The 17384-nt window shown below is 42.5% G+C and overlaps 1 protein-coding gene across 1 annotated transcript in view; it reads right to left on the bottom strand.

Annotated features, from left to right (window-relative positions):
* LOC308079211 (prolactin-like) overlaps positions 1–17384 on the bottom strand; it is a gene marked incomplete at both ends in the record, with an annotated part of 75353 nt that overhangs the window by 341 nt on the left and 57628 nt on the right. The gene's annotated exons all lie outside the window — the stretch shown is intronic.

Here is a 17384-nt window from a genome sequence, read left to right as displayed (position 1 = left end):
TGTACATCCTAGTGTTGATTTTGACGGCACATTTTGATTCAGTTTTAGTCATATTTTTGTCATCTGAAATGTTTTACTGTTAGACTAGTTTCAGTCGACTAAATATCATATGATTATAGTCGACTAAATCAACTGTAGATTTAGTCGTAAAATGTATGTTGGCGGTGTCTTGATGGTGTCATAATGGCTGATTTTACACTCGGTTGCATGCTGAAAATAGCAGATCTACAAGCTCACAACACGTCACGCTGCAACGCGTTGTGAGCTTGTAGATCTTCTATTTTCACCATGCACACCCCAGCGCAACCGAACATAAAATGACTTGACTTTTAGTTCTACTGGATCTCTTCTCCACTAGATCCCTCACTAACATTTTAGTCTACTTTTTATATGTTAATTGTTGACGAAATTGTCAATATATTTAGTTTTCAGCAGTGAAAAAAGGTAGTCGACCAACATTTTTCGTCATAGTTTTAGTCGACGAAATCAACACTGGTACGTCCCCTGAAAGCCGATTCCGGCGGAAGCTGTCATCTGTTCATAATGTCCGTTCACGAAAATATATCTTTAAAATATATCTTTAAAATATATCTTTAGATTTTTTCCATTTCTGATAAGGGACCAGTCGAAATTTACAGAAGGGGGTCCCTGGAGGAAATATATGTGCCCTAATTTAAAATGCCATGACCCTCCCTCTGAATGGGAAAAAAAAATCAATGACCCTCCCCAAGTGATTAAAAAAAAAAGAATGACCCTCCCCCAAAAATATCAATGACATTTACCTCAGTAAAATGATGTTTATTATACACTAATCTTATTCCTAACCTTACTTCGAGTAAATAAATTGACCGCAAGAAGTAACGTTGCATCGCGGAAAATTACTGCTTTGAGTGGGATTCGATCCGGCGGACAATGGAGCGCACGGATTCAGAGTCCGACAATTTACACAGAAGCTACCCACAGGGGCGAGACGTGTATAGTTGTCACTCGGCAAGCGCATCAGGTTTTCCAAACGCAAACTCCCTGTAGTATCAATGTCCAGTCAACAGGAGGCAGCATACCGCGGTAGGGCCACTTTGAGGCCAGCACACATCAAAACAGTATACTTGGCCACCAGCTGGTGGCAGCACTGCACTGTAATAACAGATCAATAAAGCTTTTCTAGTGAACCGTTACTATCAGCTCCTGCCCCGCGACGGCGAGACGTGTATAGTGGTCACTCGCTGACAGCCAATAGAATCGCATCAGGTTTTCCAAACGCAAACTCCCTGTAGTATCAATGTCCAGTCAACAGGAGGCAGCATACCGCGGTAGGGCCACTTTGAGACCAGCACACATCAAAACAGTATACTTGGCCACCAGCTGGTGGCAGCACTGCACTGTAATAACAGATCAATAAAGCTTTTCTAGTAAACCGTTACTATCAGCTCCTGCCCCGCGACGAGACGGCCGCCTCTGGGCGTGGCGGCGGTAGGGGCATCCCTGTCGATCATGGTAGTGAATGCCAGCCAATGTGATTTCAGTATGCTTTAGCATGTCCATGGTATTGCAATATATAGAAGTGATTCCAGAGATTTAAAATGTATGGGGGTCGTGGTCTAATAAAAATGGAATAGAGTCTTCACACTGGTAATGCCGAAAAAAGCTCTGCTTTGTATTTATTGAGGTTGTCAACGTTTCGGCCTGTTCAGACCTTCATTACGACATATACAGTATATGTCCTGATGAAGGTCTGAACAGGCCGAAACGTTGACAAACGCTTTTTTCAGCATTACCAGTGTGCAGACTTTATTCCTTTTTTATAATACTTTTGTTTGTCTTGCACCTGGGCCACGGATGTGTGTGCACTACCTTTTTCATCCGTGGTCTGCCTATCAAAGTAAGGGTCCTTGAAAGTAAAAAGGTTGAGAATCACTGAAACTATTTATTTTCAAAAAAACATGAACCAGATATTTACACAGAGCTTTACAATTTTCGTATCATGCTAATTGTCATTTGTCAGCTTTCAATTGTGAGAAAATATGATCATAGTTTCAGAGAATCAAGAGGGATTTATTTTGTCACTTATACTGACATTATTGAAATGTTTATGCCATATGTTTTGCAGAGACTGCTAATACAACACAATACAAAAAGATAATAAAAACGTAATAATTCTGGATATAATGAAATACAAAATATATACACATTATAGGTAAGACAGAGGTAATTATTGTTCAGGTAGAAAGGCAGGTATGACAGAACTCTTAAGGCATTGGTTCTCAAAGTGGGGTCCGGGGACCCCCAGGGGTCCTTGGGGGTGTTCCAGGGGGTCCCCAGCAAAATGTGTTAATATAGCATCATAATTATTTTAACCGTTTATACTTTGGCTATTCAAAAATAGCAGATATACAAGCTCATAGCGCGGCACCGAGTGCTGCGCTATGAGCTTGTAGATCTGCTATTTTTGAAACATTTTAAAACTTTGTGCAAATCTTTGAATATAATATTTTTTAAAGCGAACATTTGTAACTCAAATCTTTGCTTCTGGGGGTCCCTGGGACAACATATTTTGACATGGGGTCCGGGGCCAAATACATATCATTTTGGGGGTCCTTGAAATGAAAAAGTTTGAGAACCACTGTCTTAAGGCATATATGATATTTTTGTGCAAGAAGCGGAAGTCATACATGTACATCAAATGTGCTAGAAGCAGCCATCATTCACAGTATATAAAAATATCCAAGAAGCAGAAGCCAACATACAATATGAATGGAATTTCACTTGTCTATGTACAGTACGTACATTTTGCAAATAGCTGCTCAGGATTCTTTACAGTTTAGATTCAGTTCTTTCAGACCTTGTCCATGATCAGGGCACTAAGAGCTGCTGGGAAAATGGGGGGGGGGGGGACGTTGGCATATCTCTCATTTCTTCCTCTCTGCTGTCCACCTATCCTTCTCCATGGCATAGAAGGAGGATTGTTGGAATTCCTTCCATGACATCTCCTTTGCCATGCCTTTGTACAATAAAAGCACTTTTGGTGGACAGTAAATGTATACTTCCCAGTCACTCCTGGAAACCCAGTATGGATATGCGGACTATTTGGCCCCTGCTTGAGCCCCTGGCGGCAGAAACGGCAAAGTCGTCCGCTAGGTTGAGTGTCTGGGAGTTTCCTCTTTCTCTGGGCTTTGGCCTCCACTCTCTGTTTTGTTGAGACCAGTTGAGACCGGAAAATAACATGTACTCTTCCAGGGAAATAGGACATTCTTCTGTGCATGTTTGCCTATCACAAATGAAGAAGAGAAAGTATTAGATTCATACATTAGACATATTTATTTTGAAACAAGTTGATATTCTTAATTATATTATAAATATATAGTGTGTGAGTCAAGCCATGGCTCGTGATTCATAGCTCTGTAAATGCCCAGGGCTATCAGAGATGTCTTGTGTCCCATATTGTAGTTTATTTAGGCTTCATTCACAACACAGCTTATATCATGGGCCTCAACAAATGGTAAACTTCACTGCTGGCTTGTGGTGGACATTTTTGTCAAAATTCTATTTTTGCCATGGACATACAAATGAGCAGACAATAATATTACCAGAAACACATAAAGAGCCATAGCCTTAAATTACCTTTACAGGTCTGTAACTCTGAGAGTGTACAAATGGAACCAAACCCATTTGTGCACTCTCAGAGTTATGGGGGTCCTTGAAGATAAAAAGTTAGAGAACCACTGTCCTAGTGGACTCTTAATGTGCCATAGCGTCATAGTAAATCAGTGTCATACATATTCTGAAGAAAACCCAGAGACTGACACTCAGTAATTGGGTCTTATGATCAAAACAAGAACTTCATTATAATGTTATGATATGTAAAAAAAACAAACAAAACAAAAAATTGCCACAGACAAGGCCAAGTCTTGCAGACACATTGACGATCATGACAATCGCTGCAAATAACTTACATAATTATGCAAAGCATATTACTGAAATATACAAAGAAACCCTGATTGACAATGACGGAATCAATAATGAAAATAAACAATGTAAAAATATGGTTAACACAGGCCATACATATCCTTAATAAAGGGGAACTTTAAATGTATTTTTATGTATGAATTTTTTTTAAAGGGTCTACACCATGAAAATCACCTTTTTCTTGTTTTACAAGTACAACAAGAACATATAAATCAGTAGTCCAACAATACCTACATTTACTAGTGAAAGCAATCGTATTTTCATGTAATAGTAATACCTATATTTAAACTGAAGTTTATATAATGTAGGGTAGAACCGGGACGAACGACGCGCAGGGACGGTTGCAACACGGACCTTTTTTCATGCTACACTTAAAATTCGTCACATCCGGCGACGTCACCCTCTTCGTCTTCGGTCGAAAACATCAGACACGATTTTTTCCCCAGTTCTGATCAAAATTGGCAGAGTTGAAGCCACTTTTGTGTATTTCCACACTGTAGTAAAAAATACCCTATTTGAGTGTTTTCCATTTGTACTGCTGTGTTTATTTGGTGCCGATTGTAAATGGATTTTGTCTGTTAGGCTAATCTGTGGGCTAACTCTCAGTGAAGGTTCCATTGAAAAATATTCATTAGCTTTTGTGCTAGCTAGCAAAACATCCGGGGAGGGCAGGGAGGGACGAACGGCGCATTAAGCCACTCGGTGCATTACGGACAGGGAGGGACGAACGGTGCATGTGTAAAACACAAAGTTGAGGAAACAGACAGAGGGGACATTAACATGATACATTTATTTGACTATCAGCATGGTCATTTGCTCGTAGGGTTCTACTGAAGCATCAATGAGAGTTAGATGCCAGAAATGTAACGTTTGTACTTGTTATAGGACATTTCATCCGACCGCGCCGTCCGACCCCCGTGTATGCACCGTTCGTCCCGACTGGCGGCCGTGTGCGGAGAGTAGCGCAACGTTACTTTACTTACCGATTGCGTTCGACTCGTTTCACTAAAATTAAAACGGACTGCGGGTAATGGGAGAGGACAAGTGTCTCTTGTTCACAAAAAAGTATGGTTACATGAAATTAAGTAATCTCTGTGCAGGGAGGGAAATAGAAAAGGGTGCGTCGTTGGACCCCACTCTCCCCTAAGTGACTGATTAACATGCAACATGCCACTACTATGTGCCTCAACAGCTTTGAATGTAATGATCATCTGTGTTTACACATCAATCAAAACACCACAATGACCAACCATTGTCCATCTGATTCACTGCCTTTTTTTGGCTATTATTTTAATGTTGTTTTATACTTTTGCTTTTCTTTTTTGCTTTATTGTTAAATTAGTTGTACTTTTTCTGTAATTGTATTATTGCTCTGTAAAGTACTTTGAGCTGCATTTCATGTCATGGAAGGTGCTACACAAATAAAGTTTATTATTATTATTATTATTATTATTATTATCTGTGTTCAAATACCCAACGACAATAATTAACCAGCTTATTTAAATGTAATTTAGATTCAACAATATGGCACAAATGACTGCAAACAACCGGAGATTAAATGGGTCAAACGTTACAAGTTGGTCATTTTTCCATTGTATCCATCCCCAAATAACAAGACAACAACATGCACATGTATTCATCAGTCAACTTTTCATTCATCCAAAACAAGCGACTTACCTTTGTTGTGTGTAAGGAACGAAATCAAATGCAGTAATAATCATGGATCATCTTCTCTGTTCTCTCACACTGACCGACTGACCGTTCCGTCCGTTCACCCACTGAGGGGGGGGGGGGGGGGCTGGTTGGGAGTGTGCGACTCTGAACAGCTGTACCATGGTTCACATGACGCTCGTCTGTCACAAGCGTCATGGCGCTACTTGTTCCTGGTTTTTGAAAAGTTTACATTTACAACCTGTACATCTACATAAACGTTCAAATTTCAAATATAAAGTGATGACCCTGCGGCCATGGATGTAACCATTAAAACGCCTTGGTCTAAGTACCCGTATCTTCCGTATTTTTCCCATAGAGTTAAAAATAATAGAGAGGGCACCCGAAATCCCCTCCCATCCACTTGCATTGAGTTGCTCACTCAGCGCATGAAGCGAATTCACCCCTTCTTCCGGGTTAGAAAGTGTGATGGGCGTAGCCTATTTGGGGCCACTGTGATACGTTCTGCGTCACAGAAGTGACGCGTTTTACGTCACAGAGGTGCGCGGCCCCGTGCGCAAGCTTGTGCGCAAGCTCGTGAGTCGAGCCCATTGGTCGAAACAGTTTTCGCTCGTACATTGTGCAGTGGCCCCGTCCGTTTAAGCTGCAGTACCTACGAATGGCCAGCATGTCCATTTCGCTTCAATACAACCACTGGGTTCTGGGGGCTTGATTTTTCCAATACAAAGCTTTTTAATCCAATCGGTGGCCATTTTTTCATATGCTTTCAACACCGCGACCCTATCGGTTGGGAGGTGTACTGCACTCTCATACATTATAACTGTATAAAAAATGGCCATCGATCGGATTAAAATGCTTCTTTATTACACAATACGGAAGGTACGGGTACTTAAACCCAGACGTTTTAACTTGTTACATCCATGGCCGTGGGGTCAGCACTTTATATTTGAAATGTTAACGTTTATGTAGATGTACGGGTTGTAAATGAAGAAATGTCAAAAAACAGGAACAAGTAGTGCCATGACTGTCATGATATGACGGTCATGTTGGAACCCATTTAAAATGTACGTTCCGTGACCATTTTCTTAATCAAACATGGCCAACACAGCATTCTGACTAAACGTACTATGTCATGTGTACTTTTGCGTTCTATCGTTAAATACAAACATATTTGCCAGTCTTAAATGGGTCCTGTCCTGTCCGCACTAGAGCTAAAAGCAAGATGGCTGCTCCTGCAAAACTGAGCTAGCCTTTGATTGGCTGGCAGAGTGAGGAACAGCGCCACAGACCTGCCATAGAGATAAAACGGTGGCCAAACACGGTATTGCATCCGTAGTGAGTTAAGACTACCATAGACTTTGCATTGAAAACGTTAAGGGCGAGTTAAGCTTAACATTTCCCAGTGCTCGCACAGGACCTGTGCTAGTAAAAGGGATGAGTTATCCGAAGTAGTTGTCTTTAGCACCGCCCGTCTGGGCAGGGAAGTGACGCAAGTGACTGGGGAGTGGCTACGTTCTTCACAGTAGCGCTGCTCGCGACGCATCATCAATAGAGAACAAATATGAAAGACAAGCGCGGTATAATGAGAGGCAGGTGCCTGGAGTGCACATGTGATGTCTATGAAACCCAGAACGACATTGCAGCATGTGATTATTGTGGCCATGCCCCTGGCCAACACATGCAGGTGTGTGTGTGTGTGTGTGTGTACACACACACACACACACACACACACACACACACACACACACACACACACACACACACACACACACACACAAATATATATATATATACACACACACACACACACACACACACACACACACACACACACACACACACATTTTAATTTTCAATTGTGTGACGCTTTGACACTTTGATCTTCCCGTAGGCCTATATCAAAATCAAATGGTTGTTCTTAATTTCACAGCTTCCAGAGAAAAGGAAGCTTTCGCTTGGGTGGCTTCCACATCCCAAGTCTGCAAAGACCCTTTTCCACAACAAAATGCTACCAGCCTTTTATGAGGCATCATATCCCGTTTGCAATGACAAACTGTTTCAGAAAGACTTAAAACTAGAAAGAAATAGGTCTTTCAAAGTAACAGAGACAGTCCAGGAGTACTTGTTTCACTCCTCTGAGTTTGCTGTCGTTTATTCTCCTCTCTATTGCATTTTCAATTTTTATGAGACTTTCCTCAGCAGAGAGAGTCTGCAGCGAAACTCTTAAATTTCTGTGAAGATAGCTTTTAATACGGACATTTGTACTCCCGCTGTTGTGCGACGCCATACTTGTTGTTCTGTTTACACCAACCAGACCCACAGAGAGAGAGCACGCTGTCCACAACGAGCTAAAATGGTGTCACCAAGAAGAGCGTCACTGATTGGCCAAATATTGAACACGCCCACTGTCTGGATAGGCCAAGCACAATGATTGACACATAAGGGGAACAATGGGAAAGGTGTTGTTGGGAACAGGGTATCTGCAGACTTCTTAAGTACAAATTTAAGACCTTTTAAGACCTCTAAAAAAAAATAATAATACCATTACCGCGGCAAAATAATCGACAAACTTTTACTGTTATTGAATCGTTTATTGAATTGCATTGATGCATTACATGGAGGTAAACAAGAAATCCTCTGCCATTCGGCATAAAGGACAGCAAGTAAACATGTACACGCACTGTAGTGTACGAAAGTGCGTGTACATGTTTTAATAGTAATATGTTACTCTCTACCTCCCCCTACAGGCTGCTATTATAATATGTTACTCTCTACCTCCCCCTACAGACTGGTATTATAATATGTTACTCTCTACCTCCCCTACAGGCTGCTATTATAATATGTTACTCTCTACCTCCCCCTACAGACTGGTATTATAATATAATATGTTACTCTCTACCTCCCCCTACAAACTGGTATTATAATATGTTACTCTCTACCTCCCCCTACAGACTGGTATTATAATATGTTACTCTCTACCTCCCCCTACAGGCTGGTATTATAATATGTTACTCTCTATCTCCCCCTACAGGCTGGTAGGGCCTGTAAAAGGCCAATCAAAAAGAAGGCCATCAAATAAAACGATGATTTTTAAGTCCACGGAAATAATTAATTTAACTTGAAGGTTAAGGATGATTTAATTTTAATATAGTACAAGAATAGTGTAACTATCTGTAAAATATAACCCATTTATTTCATAAAATTATGTATTGGGTTATAGCCTATTTGTCTCAATATTTGTCACATTCAGCACTGGACTTCACTGACTGTAGGGGTCACATTAATCACATTAGAATCACAGATTAGAGATTTTATGTATTTTCCCCTATTTTATGTATTATTTTTTTTTAATTTAAAATATAGTATTTCTTATTTTTTAATAACTATAGCTTGTAGATTGTCTTTTTTCACCATTTGAAATTGTTTTTAAATAAAAGGAACAGTTTTCCCAACCGACAGAGAGTCAGAGACAATATATATATGGTTCTGTATCAGTGTAGGAGTCAGTTTTAGCAGATTTCATTCTAATTGGCTACTGTAGACTGCCTATGCATTTCATGGGCCTGGATAGGGCCACCTGGCCTGGCGGAGATCTGCCCTGTTGCGCAGCAGCACAGCAGCAGGTGAAGGTAATTAACTTAAATGAGGAGCTGCGCTGCAAAAATTGCTTCTAGCTGCTGAAATAAACTTCCCATTTGGATCATTGTTGACAAAGGAACAGAACATGGATATTGTTTGCAAAAGGATTATTTATTGTCCATCAGAGCGGTGAGAACACAGCTTCTCTCTGCTTTTGTATGATATTGATAGCCTAATCTTTGGATCTGTTTGCAGTTATTAATTTGTATTGCTGTTGATCCGACGTCGGGTTCTCTCTCCCTCCCTCTCTCCCCGCTCTCTCATGCTCCCCCCCCCCCTCTCTCTCTCGTGCGCCCGCGCGCTCTCTCATGCCCCCCCCCCCCCCTCTCTCTGTCAAAAGTGTTGCTTGGCTTCCGCACATTATAAACTGGAATATAGGCTTTAAATCTAACCTATCACTGGTTATGTGCAGCGTTTCACTTGATGTTGAATCTCAACCAGAGAACTGGTGTCTACCATTACCGTATTGACAGAGGTGCGCGCTGTGCGTCCTGGCCGTCTCCACGCATCCATTGCAGCCTGTGCGGAGTGTGCGCTCTGGCAGGTGGTTGTTTGGTGTTATAATAATTTATAACTTGTTTGTAAAATTGATGAGGGGAAGGGGAGAATGTAATTCATAAAAACTGTTGTAATTTTTTTTTATAAAAACCCGGTCTATTTTATTAATTAAAAAATGCATGACCCTCCCTTGGACTCAAAATAAAATTAGTTGACCCTCCCTCGGACTAAATTTAAAATGGCATGACCCTCCCCTATTTTCCTCCATACCCCCCATTTCCTAAATTTCGACTGGTCCCTAAGCAGCCAGCTACGTATATATGCTTAAAATGTATGCAACTGCCAAGACGAAACGGAAGCAGGGGGAAGCGGGACATCCGCTCTCCTCCCCCGATCGTTTTCAGTGCTTCTGTTGTACAGACTGTACGACGCGGGAGCATCTGAAAAGTGTGAGTCAACAGTCTGGCTCCAGTGACTACACTGTCAGCAGCAGAGAACAATACATCCTTCATGGGTTAGCAGTCCACTTAGACGTCATTTAGATACTACGTGATTTTACGCAAGTCTTCTCTTAACCCGTTGAGTGCCATAACCGTAGATCTACGGGAGGAGATTTTTTTCTTTTTTTTTTCTCCACATGGGGCGCTCTAACGCAACTTTGGAATGATCCGCGGACCCTGTAAAATGGAATGGACGGATGTGAATCCTGGCCAAAAAACCTACCTCCCGTCCACTCCCATTATAGGATCTTGAGAAAAAAGCTCCATATTTCCATATCTTTTTACCGCGGTGAAAACGAGCCATTTTCTACGGGCGATCACTCTGCAATGGCGGATGGCGTTAGAAATGGTATTGTTCCAGTACTTAGTCGGGACCCGCCTCGACCATCGCGCACGCAGCCTTCTGGGTCTGGGTGCTCATCTGGGCGCGGTCTGGGCCCAGCCTATGCTAGGGTTCTGGCTACGCCACTGCTGTACAGCTTGAGTACCTTTTTGGCCACTTTCTCCACACCCCTGCGTAGCTGGTGCACCATGTCGCTCATCTCCAGGGCCTTGTCGGAGCTGAAGCTGTTGGAGTTGTGTTGGTGGGCCATGTTCTGGTGCAAGTGCCACAGAGGATCCTTCCATGCCAAAACCCAAAAGTAGCCGTAGAATAACCTCTGTCAGCTCTCCTCTCTGTGGGGAAGCCCATACAGAAAGTTTTTTTTTATAATGAATCCATCTCTATGGAAACTGTAAGTCAGTGATACTCAAACTCAGGCCCGCGGCACAATTTTTACTGGCCCGCCAATCAATCAACCTGTCTGTCATTTAATACCACTATAAATTGAGTACAAAGGACCACAATTGTATTATTATTGTCGCATTCCTAAGACAATAATTTGATGACCGGTAGCGGTTCCAGTAGGAGACACAAAGAGTCTCCTTTGTGTCTCCTACTGGAATCATCAAATTATTGGCTTAGGAATGCGACAAAAACAAAAAAAATATCCATGAATTCAAGTCTCCATGGGGTGACTAATTGATTTTTTTTTGGTGAACTATCCCTTTAACGTTGTCATTTTATCAACTGGCCCCTGGCCCCTTGCCAGTTTTTGTAACGTGGCCCACAGGTTCAGCTATTTGAGTATCCCTGCTGTAAGTCATATATTACACGTTTGGGAACTTTAATGATCAATTATTGTTTGTGTTTGTCTTTGACTCATTCGCTTGACTCACTCCCCAGACCCTCTCAGTGACATGCTTTCCTCCGGTGATGTCGGCCAGGTTTGTTGGCACGCTAATCTTTTTTTTTATGCCATTGGTTCTCAAAGTGGGGTCCGGGGACCCCCAGGGGTCCTTGACGGAGTTCCATGGGGTCCCCAGCTGAATGATAGATTAGGAACTAGGGCTGTCAGTTTTACTGTAAAATGCCATTCGAATTTCAAAGCCTTATTATTTTTAATATTCGAATATTTTCAAATATTATATCGCGCGTGCATGTTCCCGTGCGCGCGCGCGCTTTTCGGGCGGATTCGGGCGGATTCGGGTACTTTATTCCCGTCTAAAAATGTATTTCGGTTCTAGGGTTAGGGTTATACAGTACAACGAACATCGATGTGGTTAATCATGCACGTTATGTCCACTAGACGGCGCCCCATCCAAACGCCAAAGCTATTTTTTCAACACAACAACACTGATGTCGCTTGCATGTAATAATGATAGGCAGGCACACAATGTATAACGTTGGATACGTTGTATTTTATTGAGTAGAGCACAGATTGCTATCTAATGCACTTCACTTGTGCACTCAGTAGACTCAATATGAAACGAGGAAGGAACAGTCTTTAACAGCAGGACAAGTCCAGTTTCTCTCTCTTCTTTTTTTTTAAACAATGAATAGGCTCCTATCATGACATGAACACATTGTGTTCATGTACACTGAACAGTCCCAATAAGTCCAGCAATGAAAGTGAAATAAGCCAACATAGCTACATTGCAACTGTAGTGTAAATCTGTTAAGTTATCTTGTCAACTTTGACCAAACAAAACCACTGTTCCAAACGAATAAAATAATATGAAAATAATAAAGTGCTCAGCGTTCAGCAGCATCAAATACAAACAAAACAAAACAACAACATTGGCGAGACTTCAAGGTTGTTAGCCAAAAACACAAGGCGATCCACATTTTCTGGATCTAATGCAGAGCGTTTTATATTTACGATTATCCCGGCGGTGGAGAAAACCCTCTCTGCTCTAACCGAAGTACCCGGGATGCACAAATAGCGCCGTGCCAGCTGGGCAAGGTGGGGGTACTTGGAACATGACACCCCCCACCACTCAAGTGGGTTGCCGTCGCTCGGTAGCGGAATCTCTCTCTCGTACGACACCATCTCTTGTTGTAGTATGTCTACGGTGGCACCTATAGTAGGACCACATTGAAAAGAAGTGTTTCGTTACACTTTATGATTTAATGTGTATATCCTGGGTTTAAGTTATACTGTGCTTACTTTTATTTATTTTACCAAAATAATTTACAAAAATAAAATAAAAACAAACCTGATGGATCTGTGGCTTGACTGTAAACATTCCCAAACAGATCTCCCATGGCGCTAAGCGCTGTTTTCTTGGCTGTCTTCTTGCCCTGGCGCGATGTCCCTGCTGTAGCCATGGCTGCTCCTTCCTCGTCTTGCCCCGGGTCCTCAGCAATCACAACCACATCTCGCTCCTCTTCAACCCACAGCAACTGCAGTTCACTTTTAATTTTCTCACGTACTTTATGTTTTTGTCCGTCATCCAAATGAACCAGGTAGCTAGCGGCGTTAAGTAGCATGAAGGCAGCTGCTTTGTCCTCACTGTATCTCTTCTTGAGGTCGGTTGAGATCTTTGTTTTCATTTCATTGACTGCTGCTGGGTCGTCGGTGGAAGCCTGGAGTTGCGACAAAAGCACAAACTTAAGGGGAAGAACGGCTGATGCTGTTGGGAATCGGTCGGTTGATAAAGCCTCAGTGGCCACTTTGAAAGGCTTAAGCACTTCTCTGACCCTCTCCATAATCGTCCACTCATTGGTGCTCAACTCCAGATGACCGAGTTTCTTTTCCATGATTACCGCTGCTACGGGAGCTTGTTGCTCAGCTGCCCGACACACCATATCGTAGGTGCTATTCCACCGAGTAGCGCAGTCGTTGATTAGCTTAGCATGTGTGACAGAAAGTGCCGTCTGCTTGGCCTCCAGGAGGTACATGTCTGCTGGAGACTTGTTGAAAAGCAGTGCTGTGGCCTTTAGTCTGCTGACCGGAGTATGAATGGCTCGAACTGCTAGACCTTTCCTCACAGCCAGGTTAATTGTGTGAGCCATACACGGGACGCTGGTGGCATGGAGGTGCTGCTCCACCGCATTAATATAATTAGTTGCGTTGTCCGTGGTGATGGAGAGAACGGACTCACGACTAACGTTGTACTCATCGAGTATGCCTTCTATGTAGCCTGCGACATTCTCAGCTGTGTGGCTTGTCTGGGCTTCCGCCGTTTTGAGAATGACATCTTTCAGCTCCCATTTCTCATTTATAAAATGTGCAGTGAGTGTCACATAGCTTTCCGTGGCTAGTGACGTCCACCCATCTGTGGTTCTCCATTAACCATTTGTCTGACTTTGTCTTTAGTGACATCGTATAGCTTCACAACTTTGTCAGTGATTGTAGTGTTGCAGGGAATTGTGTACCTTGGCTCAAGCTCCCGTATGAACTCTTGGAACCCAGCCCCCTGCGAGAGGTTAATCGGCCTCATATCTTTGCAGATAAATTGGGTCAATTTCTTTGTAATCGCCTTCTGGCGAGCAGCAGGCAAACCTCGCGTTGAGGAGGAGGGGGGCAGAAACGAGGTGATCCTAGCCTGTTTTACATGTGGTTCATCCACATCTGCCATCTCGGCAAATGTAGCAGGGTGCAACATTGCGACATGATTCCTCAGGTTGCTTGTAGTGGTGTGATACTTCATTTCGATCTTGCATACTCTACAGATTGCTATGTCTTTTCTTGTTATTTTTCCGTTTTTGGATGGAAATCCAAAAACTTTCCACACATCACTCCTTAAATGATCATGAGTGGTGATCTCTGGTGCATCCACGACATCGCCGCCTTCCGCCATGTTTACAACTACTGCACTCTCGCGAGGTGCCGGCTCTCAAACAGTATTGTTGATATCACGTGACCTGACGAGCACCTTTTTTACATGCCTGCAGGCAAGAAGCGGGCTTGTTTCGGATCGTTAAATTCTTTTATAAAATACATTTTATATAAAATTTTATAAAAACAAAATGTATAAAAAAAATGTTTTAATAAATGATAAAAGCTACATTCGAATACCAATTTTAACATTCGAATAGTAAAAAAAAAAAAAAAAAATTGATTTTTTTTCGAATAGTGAAATTCGTTCTGACAGCCCTATTAGGAACCAAATATACCTTTATGGGTGATTTTCTTTGGTTAAAATAAGTGATCATTCTTCAATGATCTGGTCTGGTTACCTGCCAAAGTGGTTACCGTAGTAGTGTAGACTCTACCAGTCAACATCTATGTATTGTGTTCATTAGTTTAATGACGCAATGACTGCAGTGTGTATCTCTTTTTTTTCTATATTTGACAGGCTCGTTTAAGATCCGGGGAGTGGCCAATCAGTTTGCCAGGAGAGAGAAAGGCGTCCACTTTGTCACCATGTCTGCAGGGAACTATGGGAAGTCTTTTGCGTACGCCTCAAAGCACTACGGCTCCATGATCGGATACTTGATCTACTGGTAAAATGTAAACTGTGACAGGGACACTGTTTTGTCCGGTAGGTCAGTCGGTAGAGCACTAGCCTTTGGATCACTAGGTTCGTAGCCTCGGAAACCCAAGCCTTTTTTGTTTTTGTTTCAAAAGAAAAAAAGGCTGGGAGAACCTTGCAGGAACGCTGGTCTTAGGACCTTGTTATCTCCTAACCAATCAGAGTGCAGAGGGGCGTCGCTCTGAATTTGGTGACGTCAGCGTGCTCCGTGCACAGGCCGGGGGGGGGGGGGGGGGGGAGGGGAGGCGGGGACATAGATTGGTGAAGCAATAGGAAGCGGTGCAGGAATCCAGCGCCTGGGTTTGGATCCGCCCTTCAAGACCATCGATTGGGCTCGTTCTTTCAGTCTACTAGGTTTGGGGTACGACCCTGGGCACCGCCAACTCAGCGTATGAGGAGCACGGCTTTGTTGTGCTCCACCTCAGCTATCCATCTCCTGTGTCCATGGCTGGTACCTACAATAAGCCTCTCCGACCTATTTACTGTCACGTTTACAAGTCAACTATTAAACTATTGAAATGTCCATGACAATTTAGTCATTTATCAGATGCTCACAGACATGGACCCTAGTCAACCAACATCAGGGTACCTACTAGAGTGCTAAGAAAACAAGCATGTGCTACAAAGTAAGTAAGTAGACCTCAAACCTGGCATGAATAAATAGGGGTGTAATGAAAATCAATACAAATCTGAATGATTGATCGGTCAAAACAGGACAAAACCAAATCATACCATGACCTTAAAATCAAAGAGTGCACACTGCAGTTAAAAGAAGAGCCACTAGATGACAGAAGGGTACTTAACAGCAACAGCTTGAGTTCCCTCACCTTCAAAAGCCACCAGAATTAGAATGGTATCGTATTATTTATTTTCATAGTGTGACTTACATCTGTTTAAATGAAAATAAAAACATTTATTTGGATTTGGATAACACCCATAATATATAAATACAATATGTAGCCTCTGTGAGTTTCCCATTTTATTCAGTTTTCAAATCAGATGTTGATTTTTCACTAGCTCATTGCTACTGTTAGACTTAACTGTCCTGTCAAAGATTATACAGTAGTGTATGCATTGTTCACTGTTCTTTATGTGCACAACTGTGCTGTGAAACTCAGTACATTGACACATTATATATTGGCACCAAGTACACCAATACATTTTCCTGTGCTTCATTGTAAATGAGGGTCTCCCTCAATGATCTCTCTGAGAATCTTAATTAAAGATTGAATGAATTTGTGCTTGGCGGTTAATGGCAATTAACTTAAAGTTCATTTTTTATGAGATGTTGCGTGAAACCCACGTCGTGTCTGATGGATACGGTGAACCGCTGCGTTCAGGAGAACAACATGACCTTCCTCCACTCCTACGATGACCTGGACCTTATAGACATGAGAGCAGAACTGCAAAAAAAACAAAGCGAGATTCAAGCCAATGTGGATATGGAAATCGGGCACGTAATTGCGAGAATCGACCAGGTGGAAGCCAACTTTAACAAGAAAGTTAAACGTGCAGAATTCAACCCCGATGTTTCCATCGTTATCTCGGGCCTGCTGTTTGAAAATGGTGAGGATCTTATGCAGAGAATGAACGCGCTGCTGGCTGAGGGGCTGCGGTGCGACCCGGTACCGGTGATTGTTGCCGTGGAACGGCTGGTACCGAGAGGACGGGGCCCGGGGCTGATTAAGATGGAACTGAACACAACTGGAGATAAAGTGGCAGTGTTGAGACAAAAAAGGGAGCTTAAGGACAACGCGACGTTTGGCAAGGTCTGTATTAGATCAGCCAAATCACACACTGAACGTCTGATCGATCTCAACTTCAGAACTATCCTTGAAGAGATGCCATCGGGAAAGGACTTCTTCATCACCGGGAATGGCCGAGTAATGAGACGGGACACTGGACGTGGACGTGAACCTGACCGCTCCGGAGTTGTCAGGGTCGTGACGTCAGAGAAAAAAGGAGAGAAGTGAGCTGCGTCTACAACCACACAGATTGATGCCAAAAATCTCTATTTAATCCACTGGAATGTAAACGGATGGACAGACAAGAACCGTGAGTTAAGAACTGTGATTTTAAATCACCTACGACCAGACATAATCTCATTAAATGAAACTCATTTAACGGGAGAGGCTTCTATTGACTTGGATGGAACCACAAAACTAGGTTCAGGTTCTGGAAAGTTCTGGTTCCAGCTCCGTAGTGGAAAAGGGGCATATGTCTGGTATGGGAATAATAGAGAAAAGCATGTTAAGGCACCAAAGGGTTCAGGGGAGGTTGGTATTTGTGTTAAATGTGACTTATTAAGTTTAT

Source organism: Gymnoscopelus braueri, assembly GCF_963280865.1.
Source record: "Gymnoscopelus braueri genome assembly, chromosome: 23".
NCBI lineage: Eukaryota > Metazoa > Chordata > Actinopteri > Myctophiformes > Myctophidae > Gymnoscopelus > Gymnoscopelus braueri.
This window is presented reverse-complemented; position numbering and strand designations above follow the sequence as displayed.